Source organism: Corvus moneduloides, chromosome 5 (genome assembly GCF_009650955.1).
Source record: "Corvus moneduloides isolate bCorMon1 chromosome 5, bCorMon1.pri, whole genome shotgun sequence".
Taxonomy (NCBI): Eukaryota; Metazoa; Chordata; class Aves; order Passeriformes; family Corvidae; genus Corvus; species Corvus moneduloides.
This window is the reverse complement of record NC_045480.1, coordinates 16,777,856-16,802,601: the sequence shown is the minus strand read 5'-3', so window position 1 is coordinate 16,802,601 and position 24,746 is coordinate 16,777,856. Positions and strand designations below refer to the sequence as shown.

At 35.3% G+C, this 24,746-nt stretch overlaps 1 protein-coding gene and 1 long non-coding RNA gene across 2 annotated transcripts in view; one reads left to right on the top strand and one right to left on the bottom strand.

Moving 5' to 3' along the window:
* Positions 1 to 24,746, bottom strand: part of SLIT2 (slit guidance ligand 2) — a 263,385-nt gene that overhangs the window by 204,122 nt on the left and 34,517 nt on the right.
* On the top strand, positions 2,045 to 7,388 carry LOC116444044. The gene is made up of 2 exons (XR_004240188.1): positions 2,045 to 2,172; positions 5,159 to 7,388. It is a non-coding gene; the product is annotated as an uncharacterized LOC116444044 (long non-coding RNA).

Genomic DNA, 24,746 nt, shown 5'->3' with positions numbered 1-24,746 from the left:
AATTTCACAGGATCTAAAACCTCAACAGTCCATTGGATTTAGGAGGCAAAATGCATTTGTAATGCTTAATTTACAACTATGAAAAATTTTGAATTATTCAAGCAAGGCTCAACCTACCCAAAAACCATTCAGTACGCTTAGGTAGAAAATACTTCCTTTGAAAAGAAACATTTTACACTGGTTCTCAAAAATATCTGTAAAGCAACTAACAATACCAGAACTTCTAAACAACTAATCCTACCCAGTTCTGTAATGGAACTTGAGTTTTCTATGACTGCAAGTAGCAAATAGTCAAGTCACTTCATGTAGACGTAGTTATGAAAGGACAAAAATTTGTTGCTTACCCAGGCAGTAATCTCCAACTAGTGAATAATCCTGTTTTATGGAAAAAATTTTACAAACCTCCCTTTTTCCACCTTCAGCTGTTCCATTCCCATCACTGTAAAATAAAACCTATTAGTTAACTCTATTGCAGGTTCCTTGATTGTTTTTTTTATAATGACTGTCCTTTTTGGAGCAGTCTGGTGAGACAAGAAGCCTTATTCCTAGGATATCCTATGTGTCTTCTCAATTGTCCAGCTTGTTTCAGGTACTGTAAGACCAGAGCTGCTCAGGTTGGCATTGTCCATGGTAAGATTTTATACTCATTTCTAAAAACACTACAATAATGCTTTTTCTTAAAATTTTTTGAAGGTGCATGTTGTTTTGAGCTGCTATGCTGTAAGACCACAGTAAAAGTCTGCACTATGTAAGTTTATGTTTATTGATTAATTAGTCTCCCTCTTGCACTGGTCCTAATCTCTTGCATTTACCTTTCAAAACACAAAAAAACATACTAAACTGCAATGTTAAACAAAACCAGGTAGGGGTTTTTTTGATTGTGATATCAACTCACAAAACTGAGTTACTAATTTTGCAGAGACGATGTTGGCTAAGTTACTGACATTGTTAATAATCCTTCAGTGATTCCTCATAAAACCTTGGTCTCATTAAACATGGAGTAGTTTCCACACAGTGGATTGAAACAGAAGAGAGCTCTTCATCTTACTGCCACACAAGAGATATCCAAAATACTCCAAAGGGAGACAGTAAACACAGATTAACTTTGATAGATCTCTGCAGTGGGACTATTGAAACACAGTGGAGTAATTCCAATTGTTAAGACACAAAATTCAATCGTCCATGTTCTTTTTGTAATAAAAGTCATACACACTGCAATCAAGTCAATTTTTATTTTCTCAAAAAAGAACAGAGGTAGATAAGGAGAACAGTCAATAGGTTTGGAGCAAAATGACATTTTAAAAAAGTCGCAAAAAAAATTTTTTGATCTGCTGCTAAGATGTAACAGGACTAATTAAAAGGAAGAAGAATGCCATAAATACTTGTCCTACTTTAGACAAAAAAAATTCTTCAACAGCTTAATGAATAAAAACATGACTGAATAATTCTAACATATCCTTTTTCAGCAGGTAATGTTATCTAGTTTAAAGAAAAAAACCCCAAGCATTTTGAGAAAAGTATACTACTGACCTAGTTAAATAGTAAACAAAAGCAAGGGACGGAAGAATCCTCAAGTACCATTTAATTGCAAAGGACATTTCAAGGATTTTTTTATATTTTCCCAAAGAAATACTTTGCAAAGTTGTATTTCAGCATCAACTTCACAATCAACTATTTTATATTGAATACAGTACCAATCAAGTTCAACATCAGCTCTGCAATTCACTGTGGGTAGACTAAGGAATGTAAATGCCATTAAGTGTCCTTCAAGTCTTATGTTAAGCTTGAGCACCAAATTCCTTTGTAGTTCTTCTCGGGTATTACCATTAGTATAGAAGGGTTAATAGCAAAGGCTGATGATTGTTTAAAAATTCACATTACCAAAGTGGATTACATTGCATCTACTGAGGGGATCAACAATGTAAGCCTACACTAAGCCATTATTGCAGAAACAAAGCTTGCATTTTAAGCCTTTGGAAACAAGCATAAAATGGACAAAAGGAAAAATTCTTCTGATGTAAGAACAAGGCAAACACTACATGCTTTTCATACAGACTCACATTTTCAGAGCCATACAGAATACATGAAAATGGACAAATAGCATCCCCTAAAACTCATCATGAACTCCTGAAAAGATCAGCAAACTTGAAGAAAAGGACAAAATGGATAACTGTAAGTGATCAAATGGTATAAAGGAAGTCTTGTCTTCTCTTTTATTCTAGACACAACAAAATTAATTATCTTGAATTTAGGAATGATGACTAGAAGAATCAAGTATGCTTGTTAAAAGCTGGGGGTTTAGATCCTCAATTCAATGCTTGATGTTCCAAGGCACTAAATGATGCAAATTTCTGTTAAGGTCAGTGGAATCTGAGGTTTCTCAACACATTCGTTTATCTGGCCAGTTAGAATTCAAATCTCTTTCATTTATGTTTGAAAATACTAACAGAATCCTTTGGCCTTTCTTCCACACTTCCTCTTATGCTCTCTGAATCCATCACTAAAATTTATCTCATTATACAAAATTAAAAATGAACAAATTTAAAAAAATTAACAAATCCCAGGCTGAGCATGCTTTTTCATCTGGAATAGCTACCCCAGCTAGTTTCTAAGTACCTCTTTCCAAACTCTCCTATGGATGAAAATGCTTATTGTTATTTCCAGTTGTAAATATAGGAGTTCAAGTTTTCTACCACATTACTAGGCAGAGTAAAATACTCTGATGTTATGAAATATATATAGGAGTATATATATATTTAGGAGTAAATCACTGCATATGCTATCTGTATTACAGAAAACACCCTAAACTTTTTCAGAAACCTGTTCTACAGCATGGAAGATTATTTTATATTAATAGCACAAAACCACTTATTTTAAACCCCATGCTAAGCTTCTTCAAAACAACTAAGCAGGAAAGCATTATTCAACATTTCCACAATTTAGGCTTGCTTTTGTTTTAATTCTGTCTCGAATTGAAATTGGATCAGCTACTGAAAAGTTGTGCAAATCTAGTACTTAATATTAATCATAGCTGAAGCACACTACTGCAGGTTGTTTTCTGAAGAGTTTTTAAACTGTTAACAGGAACAGGATTTATGACATTTGTCTTCTATGTTTACTTTAAAAAGAGAATCATTATTTAAACGATCCTTTATATGACTACAGAAGTCCACATATAAATATAATAAAGTTCACACATGGAACAATAATTTTCCTAGCACAGGCAAAATTAATTCAGTGATTTTTGTTAGAGATTTATTTGCAAGACTCAGACTGAGTACTGTAAACTATTTTGCAAATTGGGCAATTAATTTAAACAAAGATAGAAGATCTTTATTCTAACTTCAATTCCAAAGCTCTTAAAAGTCGGATGACCTCGGTACATCCTATAACCTTATGCATCTCTGGCTTTGGATTCTCTGAAGGATGGATAGAAGATAAAACTGAATTCCTTCCACACTGTCACCAGAGTCATATGTTCTAGCGAGTCAGAACAGGGACAAGTTTCTCAACATTTTTCCTCTTCCCATCTATGATAAGGTGTCGGCCACATTTTCTCCTTCCCTCAGTTTAAAAGATGATCTTTATCTTGTATTTTCAACATATATAACCATATGTCCTTTTTCTGCCTGATGGTTTTTTAATTCCTTAAGGGAGGGGAATGGATACAGTTGCATTTTTCTCATTAAGGATGTTGCAATATTTTCTTAAAATATGTTACCTCTTCCTGAATTTTAAAAATGTATTTATCAGAACAGCAAAATTCTAGCAACAAAAAGAAGAAACAAATTCTTGTACAGAAAGACACAATTTAATTTCTTTAAAATACATTGTGCACCTACCTACCTTTTCATCTACTGATGAGATAAATATTAACTCTGAGAATAATCTTCTTAGGAAAATGGGAAAGGCAGTATATAACCCCTTTGATTTGACTTCATTTCATGGGCTTAGATTTCTTGGCTCAGAACAGTCTATTTGTTAGCACTTCAAGTATAAATTAAGGAACTCAGAAGACAAATAAAAAATAAAATTAAAAAGATAATTTAAAAAAAAGCAGTTTCTTAAAAGCCAGTAAGTTTTTGGCAAGTGATAGGAAAAAATTGTCCCACTCTATAGTTTCTCCTTTGTTCTTGCTACATTTTCTAAAAACTGAACAGAGCAGAGGAAACTGGTTGCAGTAGACGAGCATTTTTTTCTGACATGTAATTAATTCTTTGCCATAGGAACCACATTGACATCTCATATGTAGTACACATACAAATAGACCAAGATGCACCATTGACACTGACCTGATATCCTCATTTTTCTGATTGCAGATAACACTCTGTGTTGTAGAGCTACACAGAAATTTTTGCAAGCAAAAAACTCAGAAAAGTAACAAGGAAACAAATCATAAAGTGTCTATATTCCAATAAGTAGGAGCTGAGAAGCAGAAATACGACATTGCTCCTAAAGAATAATACCTAAACTTGGTTTTCAAGGACTATTTTTAGACACAATCACATATAACAGAAAAGAGATAATACAGTTACTTAGCATTTTTCAGAGTTAATGCATTAATAAACAATAATTCCCATGCAACAACAATTTTTCACATGTAGCTTATGAGGCTTAAAAGCTTACACCCAGCAACCTTCAGTGATCCCAGTCTGTAGTCTATGAGCTGGATGAGCTAGGACTAATGGCAAGAGACAGAGAGAGGCTCTGGAGGGAGGGACTGCCTGTCTCTTTCATATTCCCCTTTATACTATTCCTCTTCAATATACCTGAGGAGTCTTGTTCTTTTGTCCTTAAGCAGCATATTAACCTTCTCCAAGTAACACAGAAAAGGCTAAAATACATGAACTAATAAAACCCTAAGACATTTCTGTAATTATTTTTACATTCACTAACTCTTTTCCCTCCTTGCCTCAATTCTGTTGCATTCCCTAATTTTTTAGTTATTTATTAACTTGAAAAAAAAATCAAGTTTCCTAAAAGGAAAATAACATTAAAAGGTAATTGTCTACTAGAGAAATTTCCACTCATCTGACATTAAAACACAATTGTACTAGGATGTTTTTTTCCTCCAAGTGTTCCTACCATTCTTTTAAAATGCTTTTTATAATACTTGTATGAATAAACATATTTCTCCTTCCTAATCTCTTTCAATCAGGAGTAGAACTGGCATGGAGGAGTAGTATGGACCCTGCTTTTGCACCTCAACGAAATAATGAATTGCTTACAAGGGCAAGAAGAAAGGCCAAAACTATTTTCAACAATAGCAAGAGGCAGAAAAATTATATGCTTACTTTTGTTAGCATTTAGGGAAGTGTGACCATGTTTAATATGTTCATCTCTGAAGGAGGTGGGGAACAGTATACATCTTGTATACTAGAGAGATGAAAAACACTTCTGTGGAAAAACGCATATACTTCCTATTTTTCAGGTATCTACCAAATATCTCCTATTAATTCTTTGAACTAGAGAATGTTCTGCCAGCTGAACTGGCAATAGTGTGAAAAGGAACTTATTGGGCTTTGTTAAGTGCTCAGCACACTAACTTATTTCTGATAACTGGAAGAAGAGCAACAAGCTCCTCCACAGGCCTTGGCATAGAGAAATACAAGTCCTACATGAAAAACTGTCTTTGAAATGAAAAAATGAATTATGAAGATCGTAAATAATACAGACAAAAATCAATCAAGACACTGCAAAGCAGAAGAACAAAAACCCTTGTATTTCTGAGAGATCCCTTGGCACAAGGCACTGAACTAACTCAATAAAGATAATGAACAGAAACAACTACAGCATGACTCTTTCTGGTACAGATAGATCAAACTGACGAGTAGGTAGTAAAAATAATAAGGTGGAAATAACTACAGTATCCCTAAGTCTAAGGAGTTTCACCTGTTGATCCCAATTAGCACCAGACCATGAGCACAAGCTGGAACATGCACTGTCCTGTTGAATGAAGGAAGTCATGGAAGCAAAAGGTATCCCATCAGCTAAGAATATCTTCCTACTCAAAACTCAGAATCTGGTTAAAAGAAGGCTCCAGCCCCATCCTGGCTGGTGTGTCCTGGCCAAAAATCTAAAGAAGCATTCATAAAATAGGGGTTTTTCCACAATGCCTCATCTCAAATTCCGCCTACAGATGTATGAATTTAGGACTTTGGTTCATAGTACACTCATGTATCAAAATAATCATTTATATGCACCATAGGAAGTGATACAATAAATACAATTGATAAGTAAACAATGAAGAAAATAGAACCAATGCTAGCACATTAAATCACTGATAAGGAACCCAAGCATATCTGATTAAATTTCAATGATTTTATTTCAATATACAGTTTACATCAAAGAAAAATCTGATGGTAAGGGTAAGAAGTCTTCTCAGTTCATAAGAACTTTGAACTTTATCAGAACTCAAGTAGCAGTCCAAAGTTCTAAATGAAAACTCAAGTCATGCTGCTCCAAACCAAAGAATAGAAAAAAAGCAAGAGAAAAAATTCTGAATGGTTTTCATCCTCTTCAGTTCAGGCTGATTAAATTCTATGATATTTCAAACTGAGTGATATTTTGATCTATAAATACAGAATTCATGATAGAGGCATATTACTACCGAAGGGGAGGAAACACATTCCCTGATCACGGCATAGAACTTAATTTTACTGAATTATTACAAAGGGTAACAAAACAGACATTAATAGCTCAGCAGAAGAAATCAGACAAATCCTGAAGAGGGTATGTAATTCACGCCCTCTAACTTTCAATGAATAAGTAGTCTCTTTAAAATCTGTATAGACAAAGTCTCTGGGGCTGAGGCTGGTGAAGCACTGGCTGGCCATGAAGGTCCTCAGCACCTGCCTGGGCACAGCCTTGAGCAAACTGCTTCAAATTCAATTCAATTCAATTCAAATATGCTCTGCTATAGGCTAAAGGCCCACCTGATTTATCCTACAAATTCTCTGATTGCTTTATCATTTGTGGGCAGGATTCAACAACATTTAAGAAACCTAAGCTTTCTTGGTTTGATTTTATATTCTGCAATCAGTCTTAAATGATAAAATACTAATAGAAAACAATTTCCACTAAAGTAACACAAAGTATTACTTCTGATATATGATTCTACTCTGAACATCAGTGGTACACAGACACTCCAAAGAGTTGGTGAAGAAATAGTTACTCTGCTTGTTATTCTGCCTTCATAAAACAAGTCTTTATTACAAACATACTTTGTAATGGCATTGTATAAGCAACAAACAAATGTGATTCAGCTTGACAAAAATGTAAACATTTAATTAAAATAGATGAGTTAATCACAAAAGATTGCTTATCATGTAATGTAAAAAAGATAAAGTAAATCATTAGGCTATAAATAAATGCACATAACACATGTTCACATGTGTTATTTCCAATGTTTTCCATTTTAATGTTCATGCTAGGGTTGTTCACCATGAGGATTGATTCGACTAAAAAAAAAAATTGTTCCATCTTCAAAATTTACTGCTTTAAGACATTACACAAAGTAAAATGAATAGCTTAACATTTTGAAGCTTCCTCTTGCTCACACTGAAACTCCTCCAATTCTAAACCAGTCTAATTAGGCACCTACTGTTTAATATAAAAGAATCTCTGAACTTCAAACAGAGGGATCTGCTAAAAAAATTGGATAGTGTTTAAAAAACCAAACCGCCTTCAAGTATTAGTGTTTCTACAGTGGTCCTTAGATGGTTTTAATCAAAATCCTCGCATCAGACTGAAAATGTGATTTTTCTCATATGTATATAGTAGAGCTAACCATTTTTTCTTTTCTACTCTTTCCATCCTTTAATTTTTCTCCTAATTGTTTTTGAGCTGCTTAGCCTTTGAACATGAAGCATGCTGTCAAAAACTCCATGCTTCTATTCGTGTGTTCTCTTCAGTTTCATGCTATAATAACTGAATATAACTTGACTTGTGACAATATATCCAGTCACTAGTACTCCTGAAAATTTCAGTCACATGTTAACTGACTCTAATGTGAAAAAGGGACATAAAACCATACTTGGTGTACAGAGATGCCATGTTTCCTGGAATACAATGAACACTGTTTGTGGATGCACACACATTTATACATACAACTGTGAAGGCTATATTTTTATTATAATACCGATTTTAGTCACGCAATTATGTTCTCAGCCTTATAAGAACAACTATCTAACTCTTTCAAATAATTATAAACAGAGTCAATGCATTACTTGGGTGCTGGCCACACATGCCAAGAGAAAGATTCTTATCCCAAAGTTACAGTCATTACTATACTGCTCTCAATCTTTCAGTGCATCTGCATATTCAGACTGCAGATCTGCAGATTGTGCAAATTCCTGCACTTAGCTGAAGCAACCCCCAGTATCAATACAGGCTGAGAGATGAAGGGATTGAGAGCCCTGCAGAGAAGGACTTGGGGGTACTGGTGGGTAAAAAGCTGGACATAACCCATTAATGTGCACTTGCAGCCCAGAAAACCAACAGCATCCTGGGCTGCATCAAAAGAAGCATGACCAAGTTTGAGGAGGCAATTCTGCCCCTCTGCTCCATTCTGGTGAGACCCCACTTGGAGTACTATGTCCAGCTCTGGGGTCTTCACTACAGGAAGAATATAGACCTGTTAGAGCAGGTCCAGATAGGAGGGTAACAAAATCCATCAGAGGGATGAAACACCTCTCCTATGAAGACAGGCTGAGAGAGTTGGGGTTGTTCAGCCTGGAGAAGAGAAGGCTCCAGGCAGACCTAATTGCTTCTTTTCAGTTCTTCAAAAAGCTTATATGAAAGATGAAGATAGACTTTTTATTAGTGCCTTCAGAAACACAACAAGGGTAATGGTTTTAAACTGAAAGAGTATAAATTGAGAGTAGATAGAAGGAAGAAAATTTTACAGTGATGGTGGTGAAACACTGGAATGGAATGCCCAGAGAGGTGGTAGATCTCTGGTAGATCCTGGAAACGTTTCAGATCAGGCTGGACGGGGCCCCGAGAAATCTGATCTAGTTGAAGATGTCCTGATCATTACAGGGGGGTTACTAGATGATGTTCAAAGGTCCCTTTCAACCCAAACCATTCTGTTATTCTACAATGGACAGAACCAAAAAGATTCAAGCCACATACAGCCATTCAAAGCCTGGCCCTCTATAAACCAATGACAAATTACATTCATGTTCCAGGCATGCAAATTATTGCCGCCCTTCAAATAGCCAAAAGTAAATTTCTGTGTTACAACTCCACAAGAATTCCACCTGATAAAACTGAATTTGTCAGTTAAGAACACAGAATCACAGAGTCATTTAGGTCAGAAAAAACCTCTAAGATCACTGAGTCAAATGTTGGGCCGATCACCACATTGTCAACTAAACCATGGCACTAAGTGCCACATCCAGTCACTAAACACCCAGAGAAAGGCATTCTCCTTCTGTTCTGGAGTTCCCAGTGTCCAGACAGATCCTCCATATCTATAACTGTTCAATCAAAATCATTATAAGTAACTCTAATCACTTATTATTTCCTTCTGTTGAAGGAAAAGACCGGAATAAAAGACAGCATGAATCACAATTTTTATCTAGACAGCATTTACATATTTTTCCTTTTCTCTTTTTTATTTAAAGAACTGATATGATCCTATCAATTTGACACACAACACTACATGGCACAAAGATACATATCCATTTACAAATTTCAGCAATAAAAATTATAACATCCACAGCTATGCTCAAGCCCATAGAAACAATGCATTATCATGCAAACCAGGAAAAAAGTAAAATTTTGGAGTAAGAATGACAGTTCTTTCTTCATTCCCTTAAAACCTTTTAAAAATTCATATTACTATTTGTGTACGTCCTTATTTGAATTGTGATCTCTACAGCCCTACAGAAGTGAGGATTTTCAATCAAAATAATTTGAAGGCAGCACTTTTTAAAGTAAATTGCATTAAAAATGGAAAAAAGCATGCAAATTTCTGCAGATATGGGTATAGTATCTCTAGCATACGGCAGAGGGCTGGAAACCAGACCAGACATATAACCTGCTCTCAGAAGGCTTTAAGACTTTGGTATTACTCATCTTGCTCATCTGAAAAATAAATGCAGATCAAAGATTCACCTGGAAGAGAAATGGCAAATATTTACTGAGATCTACAAATATTCATCTACTTGCACAATTTCCTACTATTTGAACAATCTGAAATAATTTGACAGGGGGTGACACATTTAGCTATGAGAAAATAGTTGTATTACAAGTTAATGTTTCTGTAATTTCTCAGACCTCCATTAATTATTTCTTTCACTAAACCAAGACTTTATAGCAAAGCCTCAAGTGCATACATTTTTTTACTGGCAAATACAAGTGAAGGTGATCTCTGAAAAATAAATGTATTTCTTGAAATATTTTCATGAAACCAGGCTTCATTGTGTCATGCTGAAGAGTTACAATTACCTGAAAATAATTTTGATGGCATTTCTGAATAAAGTAAATAGTATCAAATTTCTGAGTTGATTTAGGAAGAGAAAAAGATGAGCTCTCAGACCAAAATCTTTGATTACAACAGACATGTTTTTTCATATGGTTGCCTCAGTACGTTACTGGATTCGAACCACACTTTTTCCACCTATTGTACTTAAACTCCTCATTTTACACCAAAATGCTCTGGGTATTCTAGTGTCTGAGGTTTTCCCTTGTTTTGAGGCTTTTTGAGGTTTTGTTTTGAGGAGGAGTCTTACAGAGAAGAACTTGGTTTTTTTGATCTTATGCCCCAGAGCAGGAAACAGAATCACCCCAAATAACTACATCCCATCAGCATATCATTTCAGTTTGTTCCTACTGAAAAGAGCACAAAGGGTCAATTTGCAATGCAATTCCAACTAAGACAAACACTTTATTTGAGCCACAATTTCACAAGAAAATGTCACTATATAATACCTTAGAATTCCTAACTGGAGTGACAAAATGCTGAAAAGGCACTGTTCTCAGCCTTTCTGTCAACTCAAATCTCTTAAAATGTGCAGCTAATCTATATCCTAATGGCACTGAGTGGGGGATATCATTAAGAGTGACATTTACTACACAACTCCACTGGCATCGGGATATCCAAATAGTACCAGAATGTACACCCACATTATTTGGATTACACCTAAAAATTTACTATTAAGATACCAAAATCAGCTCAAGTCAATGCAATTTATCCAGAAATATCTATTGCAAAACACTACAGTTTAACCGAGAAAGCTGGATAAATCATTGGACTAAATAATTCTGAATTTTCAGGTGTGGTCCTAACGACCATTTATTCACACAAAACCTCCTTTTTAATAGGGGAGAGTCAATATTATGACAAGTTACCATTTGTCAAGTCCTGCTAGGAGATGCATCAATTTTCCAGGCATGAATCTACTGGGACTGCTTGTTAACCATGGCAGCTCTGGTGGTCTAAGCAGGCAACATGTCAACTTGCTTACTACTTAAATAGGTTTCTGTTTTCTAACAAATGTTTCCACTAACAAAAAAACCAGACAAAATCAATGCATGTGTACGTAGCTAAAAACATTTTCCTAACATTGGAAGTTCAGTACTGGAGAAGCAGAGATACCCTGAAGATAGCTTGATAATACAAGAAGAGATAAAAATCAGACAGCCTTTCAAAGGGCCCAAATCTTTCTTTGAGAATATATATTATGAAGTTATACAGATTGAAGCTGAGAATCAGGTCTGTGTGCAGTTCTTGATCAGATGCTTAAGTCTTTATACTTCGGTCAAGCCCATTTACCTACTTCACAAAAGTAAGTAAACCAAGCCTCAAAGTGATTTATTACTGTTACCTGCATCAATGAGATGGAGCTGTGAGGCTAATGTTGCTTCTACGCTTGAAAATCCAGGGATGAAAGGCACACCATAAGTCCAAAGTAGTGGTAGCATAATTAAGTGTTCAGTGTAAAAGCTACCCTGGGCTTTGAAAAGCTATCTCGAAACGTGTGAATATCAACTCATTTCTGTATTAACTGGCTCTGCACAGTTATCTCACACCACCATAAAAATTCCAGATGTGATACAGTATTTATATTTAGAAACACTACCCTTTGTCAAGATAGTGGTACTTCCAATTTTGGGAGGAAAAATTTCTTTGATATAGTATTTAATAGGACTGCTTATATTAAGAGAGTGATTATGTATGAAGGTACACACATAATGGTCTAACTCATTCATGTGAGCAGAATGAACTGCAATTTAAATACAAAACCTGTCAGCTGGTGCTGAGTGAAGATGGGAGCTGCTGCCTACTTTTGAAGTTAGAACAAATCAAACATCAGGATTGGTCTCTGTGTCTCTTTTCTGATGTCATTTTTTTAGTGATGATATTTAAAGAGCACTAAAACGTTTTGAGAGGAGGAGGGACACACTACATCTTTTCTGTAAATCCTTAGCCGTTATAAAAGAACTTCAGACACTTATTTTCATACAAAATCCCAGATATTTAGTTACTTCTTATATATTTTTTGAAAATGCCAACCCCTTCAATTCCTAAAAAAATACTGTAGGGCACTCTAGCTAGTAGTTCTATTTCTAACACTACATCACTGATAGTACATCTTGGCTTGACTATAACAAATTTCTCCTCATAAAATTCAAGACGGCCTTCTTCCAAAACTACTTAAAAAAACCCCAACCAAACAAAAAAAAACACACAACAAAAAAAAGCAAGCTCTTAATAAATCTAGCACCTGAAACCTCTCTGTCAAATCCCAGTATTTTATTAGTAGTATTACAAACACAGTGTGAACTCTTATTATAAATAAGTTCTATATGTTTTCTTTGAGAAATGTTATTAAATATGGGGAAAAAAAACTTACTCCTGTAAGCAAGTAAAAAAAAATCTGGATCTAAATTATTAGATCATGAGATTGTCCTTTTTAAATATATTCTTCCAAGAAATGATGAACGAATGATAACAGTTTGGTAAGTCATGAATTCCACAGACACCAATACCAACCTATTCAATAAATGAAACATGAATAAGACAGCAATCTGGTATCTTAAAAGTATGATATATTAAGATGGCATCATCTTTCAGGTAAGCTATTTACACTTTTAACATGACAAGAAGCAAAAGCTTTTTAACGTTAATAATGAAATAATGAGGACTCGTAGATACAACAGACTTCAACTCCTGGGCTTTAAGATATAATGTCAATTAAGAAACACCAGGAGCTAAATCCACAAAATTAGTTCCAGGTACCAACATCAGATGTCACCAATACCCTCAAGTTTCCCATTCAACAGCAACCTAATCCTTTACACAACTAAAACCTCCACAACAAGGGCATTTATGTTCAAGACCACGTAAGTTCTAACATTCAGACACTTGCACCCACAGTAATGCCTTATAAAATGAAGCAGCTTCCTCCCTAAAATACCAGTTTGGGGCAAAATATAGCTAGCCATAAGAAGATCACTCTGTTTCAAGGATGCAGTCATTTTCACATTGCCATTTTCAAAAAATTATTTAAATTTAGATGTTCTTCATCCCAGGAGGTTGCCCTAACCATCAGGTTCCTTCTGAGCTAAATTTCTCCTTTTCTACAAACTACTTTACTCTGTAAGACCAACCAAATACTCAATATAAAAAATGGGGAATAGGAGAAGGGAGTCACCAATGGAAATGCAATGTCAGAAAGCAGGATTAAAACCACTCTGCAGCCACAGGTACGTTTTTCCTGAGAAGCAGGACTTTTTCAAAACTGAACATGACAACAACTTAGATTCCAAGCCATTGAGTATGTGAGTAGAACCTTGTCCTGGCACACGTGGTGTGTCTCTTCCAAGATACAGGAGTATATAAAAAGAAGTCTTCAATGGCAATGTCCTATTCATGTCTCCTGCTAAGACAACATTTGTTTAGCTTTCTCTTGTTTCTCTTAACAAAGCCAGGCTATCCAAATATCAAAAGAAAGTACACCAGTAAGAAAGCAAAGGATGGAGAGTCACTCAATTATCTGTGGGAAGAAGACAAACTGTGGTGCTGGCCTCAGCATTTCCTACTGTTTTTCTTAATTCACTCCCTGTCAGCTTGCAAGTTCCTAGGAAACATCGGACCTGGGCACCAACTCAAGACTTGTGAGAAGTTAAATCCATAAAATTACGGGATTTCCAGAAAACATCATGTAGGTGCAAACCACAAACTTTAATCATTCCCAGCTGGCACTTCAACTTTGTAGGCACCACATTCCCTTTAATATATCATGTAATGACACTCTTGCCTTTATTCATGTCAGAGTCATACCATCCTTGAAAGAGCTGAGGAGCACGGGCCCAGTCTTGTAGACTACACACTAAAATATCAATCCTAGATCTGTTTCATTTCTACTACATCATTTCTGGTTTACTTACTCCACATCACTCCTTGATCACAAATTCTCCCTCACCTTCTCATTTCAGGAAAGAAGAATTAAAATTCCAGAAGTATATGGTAAATAATGTTTTAGCAATAGCCAACTACTTAGCTAACCATAACCCTTCCTATCATAACACTCACACAAAAAATATAAACAATTATTGCTAAAACAAGGTGGTAGGGAGGTTATTTTATCTTTTCAGGTATTCTGAATACTAAATGTAAAGATGAGATCATAACCCAAAATAATTATTAAGAAATTAAAACAGAAGAATTTATTTCTTGCTAAATAAAAAAGATACAAAAGATATCAGGATCACAATGCAATAAAAACACCACAACAAGTAAAGCTCTAAGTTAAACCATGTTTGCTGTAAAAAATGTTACTTGAAGCCCACAAAACAGGTAGCATGCACCTCTCTTTAAGCATCCTAAGAAGCTTAAAATCTCACGCTCAGACCAAGGAAACCAATAAGGAAGGAGAAAAAGGTTGTAAATATGCTACAGAGAGAAAAGGAAATTAATTAGTTTTAAGCAAGCAAAATAAATTAATCCAGAAACATTGAGATCTCTGCTCTTCCGAAAACAGTCCTACATGTTAGACCATAAATAATCTGAAACAGATAATCACTGATAGGAAATATATCACAGTTCAAAAGCACTTGGGGAAGAACATAATACATTTGCATGTCTTTGACTGAAATATCCTGAAGGATGAAAACAGAATGCTCTAGATAGAAATGAATAGGAGAAGTTTTTTTGTTTTGTATTCTAGGGGTTTTTCAGTAGCACATGCTGCATTACTTATGAGTGAGATTTTAAAAGTAAGAGGCCAGTAAATATGAAAAGCACTGGATACTTTTTTTATGGTTCTAATGCCAATTTAAATTATCTGGTTATTTTTTTCTAATATATAGAAGGCATAGCAGAAAATTATAGAAGTGTATATTATTCTACTTTAGCAGAATAATTTGACTAAATTCTAAGGGTGGTTTTTTTATATTAGTAAAGCCTTTCTTTCCACTTTCACCCTCTTTTTCACTATTGAAGGACTCCAGAAGGTTTTCATTTCTGCACTACTCTGAGAAAAATGCATTCTTCTTTGTTAATGATGTTTCCTCTGTCAAAAGCAGGAGCTTGATGAATGGGTTGAAACTTCATGTAACTTCACTGTTGCTGCTGGAACACTAGCTTTGTCAAAAGCCATTCTATAGCTTTTCATAGTAATATTCAATGAAAGAAATGTTCCACCTACTAAACTGATTATTACTTTGTGAAGGTAGAAGTTCATTTATTCAACAAAAGAATTAAAATATGACAAACCAGAGCACTTAATATAGTGATGCTGTAACTTACATTCAGATCAAAACTGAATAGCCATTAAGGGAAGAAATGTTGGTGAAGACTTTTTAAAAGCTCAAGAAATACATCTGCATTCTTCTGTTACATTATTAACAAGAGCAATAAGAATGAAGTCACAATAATATAAATAATTTAGTTTTTTCTGTAACCTAGTTTGTGGCATAGCAGGATGAAACTGAAAAAGAAGAAAAAATGGTTTATAATCTAAATATAATAATTCATATGTGAATTAACTGGACTTCTTATAGAAAGCATTTCACCTTAAGTATGATTAAATATAATTTCATATTAAATATGGTAACATAATCTATAATTATATAAATTACTACATTTTCCTTATAATTAAAAAAAAATATGTTGACCTTCCTAAATGTTTAGCTTGTGAAAGTGTCACTCTGAGTCAGAATCAGTTTACACAGCTAAATAATCCCCTACCAGATGTTATCAATCCAGTCTTTAAAATAGCCATTGAAGTATGTTTTCCAAAAGCCTTGGTGGCCTTCCACTAATTCAGACAATAGAAAAAGGTTTCCTAGTTTTAAACCTAAACTCATCACTTCAAATGAAGCTGCTGGAGAGAATTGAACAAAACAATTAGTTGCTAATAACTCCGTAACATTCTTCTCTTACTGTCCAGTCCTCTCCCCTCTAGGATAAGCAAACCTAAGTATTTCAAGATTTTGTGGAGCTACATTTCCTAAACTCTGTGATACTCATTTATAGTTCTTTTTAAGGCTTGGTCTTCTATAAAGTTGCAATAATTCTATAATCATCTATAAGAAAAGTTTCCCAAAGTAGACACAGATAAGCACGAAACAGAAGATGATCCAGCCTTATTACAGCAGGAGCTTTGGTAGGTCAGACAGACTATATACCTTTACCGCAACAGATCTATGACTTAACATTTATCCTGTGACCCCCAAACCACTCAAGTCGTACTTTGCTACGCTACCTTGTCTCTGCTTTCTATATTAATTTCTCCTGCTCAACACTGGTCTTCACTGTATTTTGTGAGTGGATTTCAGATCACCTACCTAACACACTACAGACATCATGAACCCCAATTCAGCCAAGGTGTCTGCAGCATCCACTCACTGACCACGTGCCCCAAACCCATATGTTACAAAGGCAGGTTAAAACTCCAATACTGGGGTATTTAGAGCACAAGTAGATCTAGGACTGCACTTTTGACACCTTCTCAGCCTAACAATGAATTGGCTGTTAAGCATTCCCAAGAGAGCAGTTTCAGCTAGGAAGATAGCTGTTAATGATTTATCTAATCCTATTTCCTTATATAATTTATAACAACAGAGTAGAAAACAGAATAACAAATAACAAAAGAAACAAAGTTTATATTCACTGCTCAACATTTATCCTGAAGGCTAGAATTCCTGTCCCATTCCCACACAACACACACTTAAAAGTAGGGCATAAACCAGTGACTGTGCATTGGTTTCCTGGAGTGCAGCAGGACCTTACAGTGTTAAGACAAACATGTGAAAAACATTAAGCTGCATCACCCTGGGGAGAAAACTTAGTGGCAACACAGGCTCTCCACAGCCTTACCCTCATTCTGACCACCCTACTGAGCTTCAAGCAGAAATGCACACTTACATACACACATTAGCAGAGTAGAGATACCAAACTCACTTGAAGTATTTGAGTTCCACAATTTATTTTAAAAATATGTCACCATCATTTAGATAGATGGTGGCAAAGACAGCTCGATCAAAGTAATATACTGTAGGGGATAGCTCATTTGTCTTGACTTCCATCTCCTTAAATGCATTTAAAGAGTCAGAAGGAAGCTTTTATGACATGATCCTTCCAGCCTTGCCCTTTTCATCTGGATCTCTGAAAACATATTTCTCAAATACACATAGAAAATAGTTTCAGTCCGTTACCTAATTCAAAGTACAGGCTGGCAGAAGTGGTGGATCAGGAGACAGTAGCAAGGAAAGATAAATTTAGAGAGGGGTACAAAGAATATTTTTTGCAGGATACCCTTAGACTCCCAGAAAGGTGGCAGGTATATTAGTCCCTGAGATAGACAAAATGAAATGGCAAACCATGCAGGCAGAAGAAGAGTTTAAAAAATTACCTTTTTTCTTAAAACTCTCTGCCTCACCCCCTTCTAACTATGCTGTTCCTACAGTGATAATTATAATAATCTGCTTTATTCTCCACCTCTCTATAGAATTCAGGGCATTTTTTTCCAAAAACCAAATTTTAGAATCCTCCACTGAAAAAAAGAAGGCAGTTTTAAAGGCATGTTTTATTAAAGGTAATTTTACAGCACAAAGAATAAACTAGCAGAAGATTAACACAATTCATCAGACAATTAAATATTACTGTACTCAGAGTTAGCTTCTCACAAAACACTTCAAACAACTACACAACAATAAAATTTTTATTACAAATCAGGCAGATATTTACCTGAACATGAAGAGACAACACAGTTTTACATTAATGTATCTAGATAATAGAACTGGAGATGCAGAGAAAAATTTTATTATTTTAGAAAAGAACACCAGTTACTACCTATTAAACCTTTTCCACAGGCAAAAATACAGACTCAAAGAATAGGAACATTGAATGAGGAACACAGTTCTGAGGAATACTTTTTGACTTACAAATTCTAGAACAAAAATATTTTGTAATCTAAAAGAAATTTTAAAAGTTAATTCACTAAGAAAACAGCTTCTGTTGAGATAAGTTATCAGGCAACCCGATTCTACTAACTCAGATAAAATAGTTTGTGAGAGTATTTTTTAAATTTCATCCAGTTTTTGAATTTTGGATTCATTTATCAATAAAATGCCCAATTTAACCAATGCAATCAGAATCAAATAGTGTCAACAATTACTAGTATTTTCAGCACTGTTTCGAAATGCAATAAATTACTCATACTAATTCCATTTTCTGCATTCGCATATATTTTTTTAAATGTTGCTAGTTCCTGTTTCTTTATTGCACATTACATATAATTTTGGGTACATGGCTTAAAACCTTTTGCAAGCTTTTCATATTAATTTATATATTTGGATGATAGAGGCATTAAAGCACATAATGCAGAAAAAAAACATACAAGATGCTTCTGGAGGTCCAGGTTATTAGACGAAGCATAATAATTTTGTCATTCAAATACTTGGAATCTTTTACAAAATATTTAACAATGCTTGAATAAAAATTCTCCTAATATCCACTGCCAAAGTAAAAAGTATTCAAGATGCTGAGACTCTTGCTAATGCCTAAAAAATATACCCAGAACTTAAGTGCCATATACATTCTCAATTCAGTAATTTCTAGCTGTATTTTTATTGGTCTCTTCTATTTCCTATCTCTTGTGAAAAATCCCTCACCTTATAATGAGTTCATTTATTTCAGTCACTCTCTCCTTGGTGTTCACAACCTTTCTCTTTCCAGTTTCTAGAAGTATCCTTGCTTCCTTAGTAGTGGAAAGGGCCTGAATGCTAGTGTGTTTCTTTGCTTTCTACTTGAAACCCCCATCCTCCAGAGAGTTCCAGACACTTGAGGTCTGTTCAGCAGTTTCCTGAGAATGAGCAGAACAAGCCTGACCCAATACAATAGGTGTTGCTATTGCTTAACAAAACACTTAGGAACGGTAACAGACAGGTGCAACTGAAGATAGCAGACTATACTGTGTTAAGAGAAAATTTTATTTCACTCCCCAAATACATTTTTCCATTTTCACAACACATTTCGCTGCTATTAGTTCTGCACTCTACTCAGAGGTCTCCAGACCACGCCCAATCGTTTAACACAACCACAAAAGCTATAATTTTAGGGGATAGTCCACAACGGAGGTGGAAATTTCTTAAATTATATGGCAAGGTTACAGCAGCACACTGACATTTTATGAAGAAGTAAGGTGAAATCACTATATTTAATAGAGGTAAAAAACTAAATATACTGGATTTTTTAAAAAAACAGTAGCATCTTAAAAAAGTTCTATTCACTTGACTTTAGTGCACTCAGAAAAGGGTGAAAGAAGTTTCCATCCAGACTACAGGGTCTCTTATCACAGTCTTACCATAGTTTAACACAGTTGGCCATAGTCCATTTAGTTCCCACTTAACTGGAGAAGAAAAGTAAGTTGGCAAACTGGGTGAAATCTCCAGGCAACATGGAAAAAGAGGGTCACTTGTTTGAAAAGAGAGCCTAGTCTAAGAACAGATAAGGAGCCTGTTTCACAGCAAAAGATCCAGTTAGCAAGATAACAGCACAAACCACCTTAACCTGTGATGTGAATGATGCAATAGATGTGTCTGTGTGACCCACATGTGACACCTCAAGACTAAGTTGCAGCATTAAGCCCAAATTTACACTAGCTGTCTTTGATCTGCCCATAAGAAATATAGGTATTAGGTTAAAGCTGCAAAGCATTCAAAATATGTGAATCATCTTTCTTTACTCAAGTATCAATAATCATCTTCAGCTGAAAAATGAATTATTTGTCATGACAGTCCTTGTATCCTCCAATTTACCAATACTGTCTTGATTCTACAAAACAAAGATCTTCAAGGGCAAACCAGTGAAGTTATCTGTCTTTCCAGAGGGTTTTTCAGCTTGGTGTTTTCTTTCTTTGGTGCATTGCAAAGAGCAGGTGGCAGGGAAAAGGAGAGGGTGAGAGAAAGGTAAAACTGTGCCTCGTTGGTGAATATTAAGAGCTACATAGATTTAATGTTCATTTTCTGGGTAGATCTTGTTTTGGAGGCAATAGGTGTTATTCTGCAGTATCACATCAAACAAGGTTTTTGTCATTTAAAGATTTTTCACATTACAAAAATAATAAAAACTTGCGGAAAATGCAATATCTGAACTTCCTCTTGCCAGCACTGTATTTTATTAATATAAACAAATATATCACTCTTGGGTTATGTCATACTAAAGTTTTATAGGAATGCAAGGTAATAGTGAAGCTTTCTAAAGAAATGAAGAAAAAGACCGCAGTGGCACATTTAGTTTCCTGATCAACAATAATGTCAAGATACATTGGCAGTAAAAGTTTAATAAAAATTGGATTGCAGCTACTTCCTGAGGCTTGTGAGGTGTCTGTAGCACTGCACCGCAGCATAGCATATCAGAACACAGTGAGGCTGTTTACCCTGTCAATCACTTGTCAATCTATCCAGCTTTCTACAAATACCCCTTGTATTTGGAAGCAGTTTCACAAACCTCAGTAATTAAAATTTTTAACACAATGATAGACAGGTTTAGCAAATCTACTAAACTAAAGCAACTAGCATGCACAAGGAACAAAATTTAATGTCATGGTTACCTTTGAGCAACCAGTTAGATGTAAAAATCCCATACAGCTATTTAAAATACGTGTTTATTTTTCAGGTACTATTTTCATTTGTCTTGGGGAATTTTTTTAATATTTTATTAATAAGTATGTGTGTGTGTGACTTCAAAGCGAGCAGATAATTTGTGTTTCTTCTCCACTGCATGATTCCCATAGAAGTAAAAAGAAAACACTTCCTTTTACACAAAGTATCTTGGAATCATTTACAGTAAAGAAAGATAGACTAACTAGATTTTCCATTAGGAATGCAGAAGAGAATTTTCAGGAGAAAAGGTCATCTTCTCCAGAAAAGACAGAAATCTAGACATCACAATGTCTATCAGCTGAGCCCACAGTAAAAGTCACCAACAAGTAACATCATGTTGAGGTTGAGGACAGTGATGAGACATAATATACTGAAAATATTGAGAAGAAAAAAGCTTTGACTGCATCCAAGAATTTCATGAATTTGATAACAGAAGTATGGAAGAAGCATGACTAAACATGAAATCCCCTGGGATCTGACAAGTTATACAAGAAGAACAAGTGTCATCAGAAATTATTGCTGATATTTTATCCATTAAACGATCCTCTATTTCTTTGCACACAATTTTTTCTTTTATTGATCCATGACATGCAAAAAGGGGATTCAACCAGTATAAAGCTCCTCCTGACTGCCCAGGAAACTTAATCTGGAACTCTGTCAAATTAGGGGTTTGATTGGAGTATGCAGTCAGAGTTTTTATTGGTGAGGAAATAAAAATTTCTGTACTGAATTACCCTATCCTGTGACTCTGGGTTCAGGTGTGGCAAGCTTACATTTCCTGAAGAAACAGAGGCCCCTGCAACTCTAGCAGCTGGCCAAACAAAGTATCAGTCCACAAAAGCAGGAGAAAGAGTAGCATCTTTTTCCCAGTATAAATCTAATTACGATTTTTTAAGTAATAGCCATCATAATTCAGACATGTAAGATGAATTCTTCATCTTATACCTAAAACACATTTCTGGGAACTATAATCTGCATTTTCAAGTGACCATATACAAAAAGGAAGTTATATAATTTGCCAAATTTCTTGGTGCTAATTCATTATGCAGCTTCACTGTTTGTTGAAGCTGCATTGTCAACAGTGTACAATTTCTTAGAGTCATCTTACCCATTTCACGCTGAAAAAATGAGTGAAAACAGCAAACACCAACTCAGGGACTGAGAATAATCTGAGAACAAACAATTAGCTCCATCAGCCAGGAAACCATATGTACATTATAACAGTCCTGGCTAGTACTGTGATAGGAAAAAAGGAATCTGGAAGGACCAAAAGGTTTCTGAATTTCAAAAAAGCATATTTCAACAAGACTGTCATTCACTTTAGAGACAATGTCAACTACTAGGACATTGATCAAGCCATCAGACCAATTAATTGTAGGCCATTAAGAAATCTTCAGGGATAGAGCTGGCACTGACAGAAGTAGAAGAGTGAGGAAGATTGACTTCTTCATGATGAAAAACACACATCTTCTATCTACAGACACATCACTATTTTTCAAGATTCACATACAATTTACAATATTGTTTCCTACATTTTTCATATGCTTCCCTTGGCACCAGATTTCATTAAGATGCTGGTAGTGCCATCTGCAGCTCCAAAAGCACCTCCTCTGTCAACAGTTTGATCTCAGATGAGTCATTCAGCTTGGGCTAGCAAGCAAGCAGAAAAGCCTCTTAAGCCCATGTAAATAAGTCAACTCAATGAGCTGCATTAAACACCTTTCAAGAAACAGTCAGTCAAGTGAAGAGGGCAGAAAAATTGCCTTTACCACAGTTTGAAATTCTAACCTTGAAATTTTGAATTTTAAATTCCAAAATTCTAAAATGTATCACAGGCCACATTCCATTGCTAAGTCCTGCACCAACAAGACAAACAAAAGACACATCATTCCACACAGCAATACAGGGGTCCCTAATCTTTGGTAGAGTTACCTGGAGAACCTGATGGAAAGTAATCTCCCAGCTGCCAGTGCTGACACTCTCAGTAGTATCAGTATCGTATGTCAGACATCCACTACCGGACATGACTTCATTTAGCAGAGGAGCTAAGCAGTACATTTAGAAAAAGTTAACAGAACACATTTATACAGAAATTGCTTTTATCAAAAAGGAGCAGCAGAGGTTGCATCAAAAACAGGAGCCAAGACAAAGTTAAGACCTTTCTGTTCTAACAATAATTTTCCTACTCTCAAACCTTCTTTCTGAGTTAAGACTTTTTGGGTCGGTCTGGCTTGAAAATTACTTGAGGATACCAAAAAAAAAAAAAGCAAAAAAAAACGCCCAAAAAAACCTGACCCACTTTTGAATTATATACAGATACTAACTTAGAAAAAAACCAAAGTGGAGTTATAGGTAAAGTTAGTACAATGCTAGGAAGCTCACGGAAGCTGAAAGTAACTGGCTCAGCATCCACAAGGGGGAGCCTGCCCTTGGGAACAAATCTGAACTCTTGCACTTCATTAGACAGTTTACAGTTGTCGGACAGCTCACCAGTCCACAATTTGGTACAGAACATTTTCTGCAGGTTTTAGACTTTAATCAGGGCTGATGTTTGCATAAGAGGAGAGTCACAGAGAGGGAAAGCAGGAAGGAAGCTGAAACAAATCAAGAAATGGGGATGTGACCTTTACAAAGGGAATATATATAACCTGTCTAAATACACTGATTTTTAAACGGAAGAACCAGCCCAGGGAAACAGGAATGGAACACACGGACCCAGAAGATATATTTCTTATCTCAGTTCCTATAGTATGTCTATTTTCACTTCTAATCTGCTTGGAAATGACTAAATATTTGTTAGTATTTCCATTTTGGAACTATTTATCTTCATAGCCATGGTAATAAATTCACATAAAGGCATCAGAGCTGCCAAATTCCTTCATTACAATTTGGATCATGGTGTAGAGGCTGGGGCGTTGGCACTTGCATCTCACTGGACCCATAACAGCAGACACTCATCATCATCAAGTGATTATCACATTTTCCCTCCATGGCTATGTTTATTTTAAGAAATTCCCATGTGTTCAAACACTACCTAGGCTTATTTCAGGGTACCAATTCTATATAAAATTCAGCACAAATATTTCTTTGCTTTCCCTTTACAGTTCATACCCTCTGGAACAGTTTGTACAGATTCACATCTTCAACACAACATCCAAGAACAAAATATAAAGCATAAAACAGACTAAAAACATATTTACTATAAATGTTTTAACCACACCCCCTGCTCTCCCCCTCCTCCCAAAAGTTACTAAGTTTCATTTCAAAACTACAGTTAATTCACACCACATTTTCTTTTTTAAAAAAGTCTCATATTTGGAAAGTTTTATAGTGTAATACTCTCTAAACATTACACAACCTCAAAAGCACTGCTGATAAAACTACACACAGCAGGATATTGTTATTAAGCAAATAAAGCAAAGTAAAGGATCAATTAAAATGTTATTTCTGATTATACAATATTTTCCTCCAGTAAGGAACAGAAACCAAATTCAGAACATCTTTTCAATCTTGTTCTGGACCACCCCACTGAAACGTTGAACATGACTGAAGTTGTTTGGGTTTTTAAATTACTTGTTATAGCTTTCTGTGTACAATGTTTACTCTCCTTTCTATATGCAAAAAAA